At 45.7% G+C, this 12,871-nt stretch overlaps 1 protein-coding gene across 3 annotated transcripts in view; it reads left to right on the plus strand.

Annotated features, from left to right (window-relative positions):
* Positions 1–12,871, plus strand: part of NKAIN1 (sodium/potassium transporting ATPase interacting 1) — a 99,875-nt gene that overhangs the window by 15,513 nt on the left and 71,491 nt on the right. The window contains exon 2 of one of the 3 annotated variants that reach the window (XM_084814398.1): positions 8,904–8,990. The exons of the other annotated variants lie outside the window; for them this stretch is intronic. The gene's annotated coding sequence lies outside the window, so the exon portion shown is untranslated. The remainder of the gene's footprint in view (positions 1–8,903; positions 8,991–12,871) is intronic. 3 annotated transcript variants of the gene reach the window in all.

Genomic DNA, 12,871 nt, shown 5'->3' on the forward strand with positions numbered 1-12,871 from the left:
TTCAGTTCCAGTGATTTTTGGGCAATTTAGGAACAGTACAGTAATATGTATATGTATGTGTGTGCATGCACACACACACACACACACACATGCAGGATTATATTTTGTAGGACTTGCAGTTACGCTTCAGCTATCTGCAGAAGCGTGTACAGCACCGGCATTGTTTGCCCTAACCTGGAATTGTACCTTGAAAACAGGAGTGAGAGGTACCGACGTAAAGGAGGCAAGGTTGCTCCTTGTAGTTTTTAGCACTGGCTGTTTTAGTGGAGGGAGTGATTTGGTGGATGTGTTTGTTTTGTGTGTATTAGAGCTGAAGGACTGTGATGAACCATTATTGATGATTTTGTTGTTGTTCAATCGTTCAGTCGTGTCCGACTCTTCGTGACCCCATGGACCATAGCACGCCAGGCCTTCCTGTCCTGCGCTCTCTCCCGGAGGGTGCTCAAGTTCATATTCATTGCATCGGTGATGTTATCTAGCCATCTCATCCTCTGCCGTCCCCTTCTCCTTTTGCCTTCAGTCTTTCCCAGCATCAGGGTCTTTTCCAGAGAGTTTTCTCTTTGCATTAGGTGGCCAAAATATTTGAGCTTCAGCTTCAGTATCTGTCCTTCCAATGAGCACTCAGGGTTGATTTCCTTTAGTATGGACTGATTTGACCTCCTTGCAGTCCAGGGGACTCGTAAGAGTCTTCTCCAGCACCACAGTTCGAAAGCATCAATTCTTCGGCACTCAGCCTTCCTTATAGTCCAGCTCTCACAGCCATACATTACTACTGGGAAAACCATAGCTTTGATTAGACGGACCTTTGTCAGCAAGGTGATGTCTCTGCTTCTTACTATGCTGTCTAGGTTGGCCATAGCTTTCCTCCCAAGGAGCAAGCGTCTTTTAATTTCATGGCTACAGTCACCGTCTGCGGTGATCTTGGAGCCCAAGAAAGTAAAATCTGTCACTGCTTCCATTTCTTCCCCTTCTATATGCCAGGAAGTGATGGGGCCAGATGCCATGATCTTCGTTTTTTTAATGTTGCGTTTCAAACCAGCTTTTGCACTCTCCTCTTTCACCCTCAACAAGAGGCTCTTGAGATCCTCTTCGCTTTCTGCCATTAGGGTGGTATCGTCTGCATATCGGAGGTCGTTGATAATTCTCCCAGCAATCTTAATTCCGACCTCTGATTCATCCAACCCGGCATTTCTCATGATGTACTCTGCATATAAGTTAAATAAGCAGGGTGACAATATGCAGCCTTGTCGTACTCCTTTCCCAATTTTGAACCAATCGGTTGTTCCATGTCTGGTTCTTACTGTTGCTTCTTGACCCTCATACAGGTTTCTCAGGAGACAGGTAAGGTGGTCTGGTACTCCCATCACTTTAAGAATTTGCCACAGTTTGTTGTGATCCACACAATCAAAGGCTTTAGCGTAGTCAATGAAGCAGAAAGAGACGTTTTTCTGGAATTCTCTTGCTTTCTCCATGATGCAGCGAATGTTGGCGATTTGATCTCTAGTTCTTCTGACTCTTCGAAACCCAGCTTGTACTTCCGGTAGTTCTCGGTTCGCATACTGCTGAAGCCTAGCTTGTAGGATTTTGAGCATCACCTTGCTGGCATGTGAAATGAGCACAATTGTGCGGTAGTTTGAACACTCTTTGGCGTTGCCCTTCTTTGGAATTGGAATGTAAACTGACCTTTTCCAGTCTTGCGGCCATTGTTGAGTGTTCCAAATTTGCTGGCATATTGAATGCAGCACTTTAACAGCATCATTTTTTAGGATTTTAAATAGCTCAACTGGAATACTGTCATCTGTGTCCAGTTCTGGGCACCACACTTTAAGAAGGATGCAGACAAACTGGAGAGGGTTCAGAGGAGGGCAACAAAGATGATCAGGGGACTGGAAACAAAGCCCTATGAAGAGAGACTGAAAGAACTGGGCATGTTTAGCCTTGAGAAGAGAAGACTGAGGGGAGATATGATAGCACTCTTCAAGTACTTGAAAGGTTGTCACAGAGAAGAAGGCCAGGATCTCTTCTTGATCATCCCAGAGTGCAGGACACGGAATAATGGGCTCAAGTTACAGGAAGCCAGTTTCCGGCTGAACATCAGGAAAAACTTCCTGACTGTCAGAGCAATATGACAATGGAACCAATTACCTGGGGAGGTGGTGGGCTCTCCCACACTGGAGGCCTTCAAGACGAGGCTGGACAGCCATTTGTCAGGGATGCTCTGACTTGGATTCCTGCATTGAGCAGGGGGTTGGACTCGATGGCCTTGTAGGCCCCTTCCAACCCTACTATTCTATGATTCTATGATTCTATCTCTGCTGGCTTTGTTGTTAGTAATGCTTCCTAAGGCCCACTTGACTTCACTTTCTAGGATGTCCGGCTCAAGTTCAGTGACCGCACTCTCATGGCTATCAGGGACATTCAGATCTTTCCTGTATAGTTCATCTGTGTATTCTTTCCACCACTTCTTAATCTCATCTGCTTCTGTTAGGTCCCTGCCTTCTTTGTCCTTGATCATGCCTGTCTTTGCACAAAACGTTCCCTTGAGATCTCTGATTTTCTTGAAGAGATCTCTAGTCTTTCCCATTCTGTTGTTTTCCTCGATTTTTTGCATTGTTCATTTAAGAAGGCCTTCTTGTCTCTCCTTGCTATTCTCTGGAACTCTGCATTCGGTTGGATATATTTTCCCCTTTCTCCCTTGCTTTTCGCTTCCCTTCTTTCCTCAGCTACTTGTAAAGCCTCATCAGACAGCCACTTGGCTTTCTTGCATTTCTTTTTCTTTGGGATGGATTGAGTTGCTGCCTCCTGAACAATGTTACGGACCTCCGTCCATAGTTCCTCAGGCACTCTGTCTATCAGGTCTAATCCCTGAAATCTATTCCTCACCTCCACTGTGTATTCATAAGGGATATGATTTAGGTCATACCTGAATGGTTTAGTGGTTTTCCCTACATTCTTCAATTTAAGCCGAAATTTTGCAACAAGAAGCTCATGATCTGAGCCACAGTCAGCTCCAGGTCTTGTTTTGACTGACTGTATAGAGCGTCTCCATCTTTGGCTGCAAAGGACATAATCAATCTGATTTTGATATTGACCATCTGGTGATGTCCATGTGTAGAGTCGTCTCTTGTGCTGTTGGAAAAGAGTGTTTGCTATGATCAGCGTGTTCTCTTGGCAAAACTCTATTAGCCTTTGCCCTGCTTCATTTTGTACACCAAGGCCATGCCTGCCTGTTATCCTGGTTATTTCTTGACTTCCTACTTTAGCATTCCAATCCCCTATGATGAAGAGGACATCTTTTTTTGGTGTTAGTTCTAGAAGGTGTTGTAGGTCTTCATAGAACCGTTCAACCTCAGCTTCTTCGGCCTCAGTGGTTGGGGCTTAGACTTGAATTACTGTGAAGTTGAATGGTTTGCCTTGGATTCGTACTGAGATCATTCTATCGTTTTTAAGATTGTACCCCAGTACTGCTTTTCCCACCCTTTTGTTGACTCTGAGTGCTACTCCATTTCTTTTAAGGGATTCTTGCCCACAATAGTAGATATGATGGTCACCTGAATTAAATTCGCCCATGCCTTTCCATTTTAGTTTGCTGATTCCCAAGATGTCGACGTTCAATCTTGCCATCTCATGTTTGACCACCTCCAACTTACCTTGATTCATTGATCTGACATTCCAGGTTCCTAAACAAAATTGTTCTTTACAGCATCGGATTTTCTTTTCACCACCAGACACATCCACAGCTGAGTGTCCTTTCGGCTTTGGCCCAGCCGCTTCACTCTTTCTGGCGCTACTTGGAAATACCCTCTGCTCTTCCCCAGTAGTATATTGGACACCTTCCAACCTGAGGGGCTCATCTTCCGGTGTCATCTCTTTTAGCCTTGTGTTACGTTCCATGGGGTTTCTTGGCCAGAATACTGGAGTGGGTTGCCATTTCCTTCTCCAGTGGACCACATTTTGTCAGAACTCTCTGCCATGACCTGTCCGTCTTGGGTGGCCCTGCACGGCATAGCTTATAGCTTCACTGAGTTACGCAAGCCCCTTCGCCACAACAAGGCAGTGATCCATGAAGGGGATTATTGATGATAGTGAACCATTATTGATGATAGTGTCACGTTCTTTCGTCCTCCCCCTTCACAGTCAACACACTCCAGGAAATAAGGCATCAGGCTCACTACTTTATTAGTAAATGACTAGCTTCTTTACAAATGCAGATTTTAGGAAACTCCCAGACTGCAATGAAACAGCTAATCCACACATCTACGAATATCAATAGAGGAGCTGAAGTGGACGTTAGAGAAGTTGCCAGAAGTCTGGGCAAGAACTTCTCGGCAAGACTAGCTTCGCAGGGATGCCCTTCCCTTAGGGTGACTCCCTGCTATGTAAGTTTTCGCGAGTGGCCAACCTGGCAGAGCATCTGAGCCCTGCCCCTAACTTTTCCCACTTCGCTCTGCAACGGATCCTAGCATCCCCCAAGTCATGCCCCTCGCTCTCCTCTGAAACCTGGGTTCTCATGGTGGAGGAAAGTGGGGGGGGGCATTCAGGCTGACCCACCTATGTGTCAAGGTCTTGGGAAGAAAGTCTTGCCATATCTGAGCTCGCTAGGGAGGGTGCCTCCCCCTGTTCGGGCTGTTCCCATTCTGAATCTGAGCTGCCAGACATCTCCACACCCTCAGATTCATTCCTGATGGCAACCATGATGTTGCTGTTTATCATCCGTCTCAGCTGAGTAGGTGCTTGAAAGGTGAAGCCTTAGAATTATCTAAGGAGCAATTATCACCTTGCTGTGGTGGTTTGCTTAGCTGGAAGGATGTCTGGTTCTTAAGACTTCAGATCACTGCTGGGGAGCAGGGCTGCTCCCATGTTTTCATGGGCTCTTGGGCAACGGGGTTTAGTGTGGCCCCTTTGCTCCTGCTCTTTGGCCCTGCCCCTTGCTCCAACTACTGCTCTTTATTCTTTGACTCCTTCCCTTTCTGAAGAGCAAGAAGTGCTGCCCATGTCTGGCTGTGTAGTTGATCCTGCTTTCTCTTGTTGGGTGCAGGCTGAGGAACGTTGGGCTCCCTGTGCACAAAGGCAGTCTTGAGGTGTGTGGCACCCAGGCTTTCACTTTTGACACAGCCAGGGCCCACAATGACCCTGGGACTGATGACCATCAATGGCCAAGTGCTCTGGCTCAGTGGTGGAATCAGCAATGGGCCTTCTAGGCCCCAGAGCAGTCAGCAGGTGCCCCACCATGCTGCTGTCACAAAACCCCCTGGGCCCCTCTTTCCTTCAGCATTCTCTCTCTCTCTCACACACACACACACACACAAACAGAGGCTTGTCTCATGCCTTTAATTCATTGTTCGCAGCTTCATTACAGATGCAAATCCTTTAAGACTCTGGCTGCAAAGGAAGGCCTCCAGGGGATTTGAATGGGATCACTGAAAGTTGCCCGCAGTTTGAAAGGGAGGCTATCTGGCTAGGCTCACTTAGGGAGGGAGGTCCCACCCTTCATGCGATGCTTCCTGCATAGCCTCTCACGTATCGCCAACCAGTTCGACTGTCCGCACTCTGCCCCTGATGTTTCCCTCTTAGCTCTGTGTCTCTGTTTCTCGTCTCTGAGGTCACAGTCCTCAAGCCCCTCCTCCTCCTGCTCATTGCTTCTCACAGAGGGGGGTAAGGAGGAAGCTTCATGCCCGGCCATCTGGGAGTTGGTAACCTGAGAAGCATGCCTACCCATATCTGAACTGGCTTGAGAAAATGCCTCCCCCAGTTCTGGCTGCTCCTCTTCTGAATCTGAGCTGCTAACTATCTCCCTGCGCTCAGAATCAATCCTGACAGTTGACTTCTGATGTCCACGATCTGTATCTTTGAGACTAACTGTAGCTTACCAAGAGTAGGGATGTTGAAGAATTTCATTTCTGTTGGCAAATCATGTGAAGGTCTCCCATTCACAATTCCAAACGTGAGCAGGAAAACAATTCTTGGGAAATCTTTGCAATTTCCTGAACTTTGCACGTGTATTCGAAAGTATCTGCATTTTCATACTTTAGTCTTGGGGGGTAACATGCAATTAGATACCTGTGTTTGGAAATGCAAATGAGGCAAACTGATCTTCCAGGAGGAATTCGGAGAACCTCAGTGAGCTTGAACATCTCATGTTTGCCCATCCCTAACCAAGGATAGGCGATGTTCTTAGCAGGGTGGGGGTGGGGATCACCCCAGAAGCATACATACTTGCCTGTAGCTCCAAAGAACTGTGAGCAGTACTTGGAAAGGTTGACTGATTTGTTTAGCTGTATACTTAGATTTGGTCAAGGCTTGCTTGGACTTGGGGGAGTGGTATCATGGTTTGTGTTGGGCAAAGCTGATTTTTTTTTTTAATCAAGATAATTGTGTTTTCATCCCACTGTACTTATTAATTAGCTTCCCAATGCCAGGATGTTTGTCTTTGTGAATGGTTACTGCCACGATTTTACATACACTTCAGTTTTAAAGTAATTGCCGGTATGTACTCTTTGAATTTCATTTCCCTCTAACCTAGCTGCTTACGCTCTGCCCATCTACCCCACCCCTAACAGTGTGTGTATGTGTATATCCGATGAAGTGACTGCTAGTTTATGAAAGCTTATGGCATAATAATTAATGTGTTAAGTCTTTTATTAGTGCCACAAGTCTCTTTCTAGTCTCCCTGTTCCTTAATTTGTATTTACATAGAGGATTTTTTTTTAATGACTCAGGTGTATGACTGAGGAAGCATTTGCCCAGATATACGAATTTGGAGGCTCAGGTTTCTTGAGTGGAGGGTTTATCCAGTAGGGTTAGTAGAAGAAGGATAACTTCTAAATGTGAAGTGATGAGCTTCACAGCAAGGGCTAAAGGCTACATTGTTAAAAAGCTGTGTATTTTGAGTACATTTTTGGTAGCTAGCCCATGGAATCTGAATAGGGGTTTGCTATCAATTTCAGTAGGATGTGGTTGCACACTTGGTAATTTTAAAACTCTTGATTTTACGTTTCCAGTATTACAAACAAAATATCCTGTTCTAGTTTAGTGCTGGTCTCTGGGTAGATGAGCACTAGAAAGGCTGAAAGTCTGAGTCCAGTAAGACTATGAGATAACTGCATGGCCTAGATAGAATTTAGGGAAATGGTTGTATTAATATAGAATATAACCATATTCTATGTGTCTTGTGTATTATATGTATATGTATAAGCTTACTCAGCAAGTGCAGCAAGCAAGGAATTCTAACTTGAAGAATGATATTATGGCACCATAGTTTCCTACCTTGAAACTCTTCAGACTTTTGATCAAATTCCAACCAAGTACAGTTGCCTATATTTTTTTCTGATTAATACACACATACGCACAAAATGACATACACTTGCACACGCTCCTTTTATATATTGCAAAACTTGTATTTTTTACTTTTAGTATGTATCAAGCTCCTACTTACACTGTTTTACTATAGATGTTCCATAAGCATATCAGTTACAGACTAAGATTTATAATGAGTGAACTCCTTTGTTTCTTCAGTGATTTTGATTTATTATGTATGCTCTTTTTGTTGCCTTTATTTTGAAATAAAATAAAATTTCATGATTAAAAAAATAATATAACCAAGAATGGTGATTTATTCCCACCACCGCTTCCATCATCAACTTTTATTCGCAGTACAACCCACTGGAAGAAGCTAGGCTGAGGGACTGTGATTAACTCAGGGCCACCGGAGTATGCGTGATGGCTAAACAGAAATCTGAATAGAAGTAGAACGTACATGTTCAAGGGGGCAGGTCCCTGCCCCAAGAGGGTTACAGTCTTAATGTTTTGACGAGGAAGTGGAGAGATGCGGAGGCAGGGGATAAATGGGGGAAGAATATTTATTTCAGTCACAGGTACTTTATGTATTTATTTATTACATTTCTATACCGCTCAACAGCCGCAGCTCTCTAGGGGAGTTTGCCTACTTCACATTTGCCGTGAAGTAGGAGGACTACCCTTCGTCCCTTCCCTTGCCACTTTGAACTTGGCAATGGTTTATGGCTCCTTCTGGCGGTCTGTATACCTCGCTCCCCTTGGTCTCTTCGTGTGTGTGTGTATGTGCACGCATACCACACATCATTTGGGTAACTCTCCAGCTCGTCACCCAGTTTTTCAGGGAAGTGTGAATTGTGTTCTGGATTCGGCAGCAGAAAGGATTGCATCTGCCCTTGTTTCTAAAGTCTACTGAACAGCTAGGCTGGCAAAAGACGGCCTTTTGCGCGCAGTGTTTGTGGAAACATGTTGCAGCCGCAGCATGACAGTGGACAGCTGTAGGCCAGTAGGTCAAGAGGTTGGCTTTAGTTGCTTTTCCCTATAGATGGCTGGGTAGGGGAAGAAAGGCAGTCTGAATTCTTCTATATGTGAGTTTTCAATTACACAATTAAAGGCGCAATTAGGTATAATTACCAGTGCTCAGGAGCCGCGACTGTTCGTAATAGGCATGTAATCTACTGCAGTCACTGTTTATACTGCTCAGCCCTTCTCCCTAATGATTATAGAATGCTTCCACATTTGCATGGTTGCCATGGAAATCATGTTTGGAGCTGACAAATGGCATCTCATATGGAAGGTGGTGGCACTTCTTTGCTGGGGAGGGGAAAGCGGTGGCTGTTGAAGGGACAAGGCTGGCCATGGGGGCTGTTGGTGGGGACAGTGTCTTCAGTGCAGGGGGCATCGCAGCCTGGGAAGCGATGGGGCTACAGAAGCCGACTTTGGACGGTGTTGAGAACAGGCCGCTCCTGATGAAAGTCTGGCCAGGAAGCAAGCGAGCTGAGCCAAAAAGCACAAGAGAGAGCACATTGTAAGATCAACCCCTTAAGCGTGGTGGGTATTTATTTTATTTAAGCATTTAAGCATTTGTTTCTCCACCCGTTTAACACCAGGTACCCAGAGCGGCTTTCAACATGAGAATATAAAACAGCAAAACATTCAAAAATTCAGAAGAACACAATAAGCAGCAGCTTGATCAGGTAATATTCAAGCTAAGAACAGATTCCCAAAGGTTTGCAGGTGTGTTTTTTCTTTTAAGAAAAATGCTTTTAATTGGCAGCGGGCAAACTTGTCAGAGGAATATACGTTGTCATACTGACAGGGTTTGGATGATCATGTTGGTAAAAGAAGCCATTGTGGCTTCTTTCCCCACCCTCGCGCATGACTGCCATTTGCACAGTTACCTGTGATGCGGCCTGGGGTGCCGTGTTGTCCGAACCTAGTGCAGGAGGAGTGGCTTCTTACCCATTGTATGGGTAAGAAGCCACCTCCACCATGTGCCACGTTCGGGTGACAAGGCAGCTCCCGCTGCATCATGGTAATTATGCAAATGTTGCTCGCACATGTGGCGCATGGGGTGAGGGGAGTTCTTCCACTGAGGTCCCGTAGTTATAGCCCGGCCTTCTCTGTGGTGGCACCTAAATATCTGGTCGCTGCCTGCCTCATCTCTGATGGTTGTATTGGAACCCAGAGAGAGGCAAATCTTAATGCATGGGCAGGTTCTTGTGGGTGGAGGCGGTCCCTGAGGTTCTAAGCCTTCTAAGCCTTTGTAAGTCAATATCAGCACCTTGATCTGTGTCCAGAAAGGAGGTTGCTGCTGGTGTTGCAACTGCTACTTGCTCTTTGCAGTATGGCATGCCTGCAAATACAGTAGAAATGCTTTCAGGTTTTATATTTAGCTTATGACTTGATATAAAAAAAGTTTGACTGAGTAATCTTATGACTTCAGCACCACCATGTTCTGTCCTGGGCAGTGGCCTCAGTCAGACCAAGTGTGTGTGTGTGTGTGTGGGGGGGGGGGGCGTATTGTTAGGCACACATTCAAATTCCAGCAAAGGGAGCAAGGTGAAATCAAGAAGTCCAAGTTCAGTTTTCAGAAAGGGGTAATCCAAGCAAAGCAGGTAGCACCCCAAATAGTTCCCTGTGAAGCTGAGGCTGGAGAGTCACGCAAGCAGGCCCAGGTGGTGCTTCAGTGATGAGCAATCGCCACCTTGAGCCTTAGAGCTGCAGCTCCATCTGGGTGGCTAGCTCTGCCTCTGGCCAGTGAAGCCATCTGAGCAAAAGGGGCCTGGCCTGGTTCAGTAGCTGTTGATGCTGATGGTGCAGGGCTATAGCCCTGCTCCCAAAGATGGGTAAGTGAACCTCTGGGTCATGCCATCCCTTAAAATTTGATTTTAATGGTGCCAGAAAAATCCCACCTGGCTGAATACCATGACTTTTTTCACCCTGTTCCTGCAGCCTCACCTTAAATTGTGATACTCTTCCATAAAACATTGAGCCTGATGCATCAGAACCTGTAATATGTTTTCCAGCCTTGGATAGTTACCAGCCTTCTGTCACCTCTTTCATTCATAGAATGCATCTTGGAAAATGATTGTCTGACAGATGGGAGTCAAACTCCTTGCTGATTACTGCAAATTATCCAGAGATGTACCAGTAGATCCCAATCTACTGTTTGTCCACCCATGATCTGGAGGCTCTACCATCTTCATTCAGAGACATACATACAGTCAGGGCCAGAAATATTGGAACAAGGATAACTGTTTTGGCAGTTGGCCTCTGTACACCACCACATTGAAGTTGAAAGGAAACACACCCAGATGGGAGCAAAGTCAGGACTTTCAGCTGTAATTCAAGGGGTTTGACAAAAGTGGGGCACTAACCATTCAGGAAGTACAGCCAGTGGCATACACACACACCCATCATTGATGGCTCATAAGTGATGGAACAAACCAACATAATTTCAAACTTAAGGATCACCTTTAATACCTGGATGAAAATCCTTTGCAGTCAATGACTGCCTGAAGCCTGGAACCCATGGACATGACCCAGTGCTGAGTTTCCTCCCTCGAGATGCTTTACCAGGCCTTTACTGCAGCTGCTTTTTTGTGGTTCTTTCTGCCTTCAGTCTTGTCTTCAGTAAGTGAAAAGCATGCTCTATTGGGTTGAGATTATTGGCCATTGAAGAACATCCCACTTCTTTGCCTTGAGAAACTCTTGGGTAGCTTTTGCTGAATGTTTTGGGTCATTATCTATCTGCAATATGAAGCGGCGTCCTATCAGTTTGGCAGCATTTGGCTGAATCTGAGCAGAAAGTATAGCCCTATACACTTCAGAATTCATCCTGCTGCTTTTATCAGCAGTCAGGTCATCAATAAACACCAGTGACCCGGTTCCATTGGCAGCCATACATGCCCATGCCATAACACAGCCTCCACCATGTTTGACAGATTATGTGGTATGCTTTGGATCATGAGCTGTTCCTTTCCTTCTCCATACTTTTCTCTTCCCATTGTTCTGGTACAAGTTAATCTTGGTTTCATCAGTCCAAAGAATCTTATTCCAGAACTGGGCAGGCTTTTTTAGGTGTTTGCTGGCAAAGGCTAATCTGGCCTTTCAGTTCTTGAGCGTTACCAGTGGTTTGCACCTTGTTGCGAAGCCTCTGTATTTACATTCATGAAGCTGTCTCTTGACTGTAGATGTTGACAATGACATGCCTACCTCCGCAAGAGCATTCTTGACCTGGCAAGATGTTGTGAAAGGGTTCCTCTTCTCCATGAGCAGCATTCTGTGGTCATCCACTTTAGTTGTCTTCTGTGGTCTTCCAGGCCTTTTGCTGTTGCTGAGCTTGCCAGTTAATGCCTTCTTGTTCAGGATGTTCCAAACCGTTGTGTTGGCCACTCCCACTGTTTTTGCTATCTCTCTGATGGGTTTATTTTGTTTCCTCAGCCTAATGATGGCCTCCTTCACTCACATGGACACCTCTTTGGACCTCATGTGAGGAGTTCCAGTGAACAGCTACCAAATGCAGATGTAACACTCAGAACCACCTCCAGGCCTTTTATCTGCTTGATTGGTCATGGGGTGTCCAGGAAACAGGCCACAACTGGCCATGCAGCTGCTTGTCAGCCATTCGTTCCATTACTTATGAGCCACCAATGATGGGTGTGTGTGTATGCCACTGGCCGCACTTCCTGAATGGTTAGTGCTCCAGTTTTGTCACACCCCTTGAATTACAGCTGAAAGTCCTGACTTCGCTCCCATCTGGGTGTGTTTCCTTTCAACTTCAATGTGGTGGTATACAGAGGCCAACTGCCAAAACAGTTATCTTTGTTCTAATATTTCTGGCCCTGACTGTAACTGAATACTCCTTGATATGAACAACAACAACATTTCCCCTGCACATAGAAAACTAGATACTTAAGGGGAAGGGTTCTAACATGGCCTTTCTCCTGACATGCTACCTTTCCAGGTGCAAAGAAATTATTTTCCATATGGAAGCATTCTACCTGACTTATTTTGTTGTTTTGCTGCGTTTATTATGATGGTTAGCTGCTGTGAGAGCCAGAAAGGGGGCGGCAGGGCAGAAATATTTTAATAAATAAATGTGAGTCCTGATCTGCATAATGTCCTCTGGTGGGCCTCCTCCTATACCAGTGGGTGGTCCCACCCAGTGACAGCACTTCTCTGATCAGTGCTGGGTGTCCACCATTATAACTTCCTGCATTACTCTAGAATGATGCTATGTCAGGGGCATTTTGAGAAATTAAAGTGGTGGCCACTCCGCAATAAGCACCTTTCTTAAACAAAAGGGGGGCCCAGGGCATGTGTAAGTGGGCCCCCCCACCAGGCATTGGGTTCTCAGTACCTTCTCGAGAATGCTGTATGGCAACCTTTCCCAAGCTGGTGCTGTCCAGATGTTTTGGACTACAACTCCTAGCATTCCTGACCATTGGCTAGGTTGGCTGGGGCAGTTGGGAAGTGAAAGCCAGAACATCTCGGGGGGCACCAGGTTCAGGAAGGCTACTCTGTGTTGATGCCAGGCTTGTTATAAGCGGTACAGCCCAGGTGCAAGTTGGCT

The sequence above is a fragment of the Heloderma suspectum genome, chromosome 10, assembly GCF_057233095.1.
Source record: "Heloderma suspectum isolate Gila_16-S chromosome 10, 16-S_ref, whole genome shotgun sequence".
NCBI lineage: Eukaryota > Metazoa > Chordata > Lepidosauria > Squamata > Helodermatidae > Heloderma > Heloderma suspectum.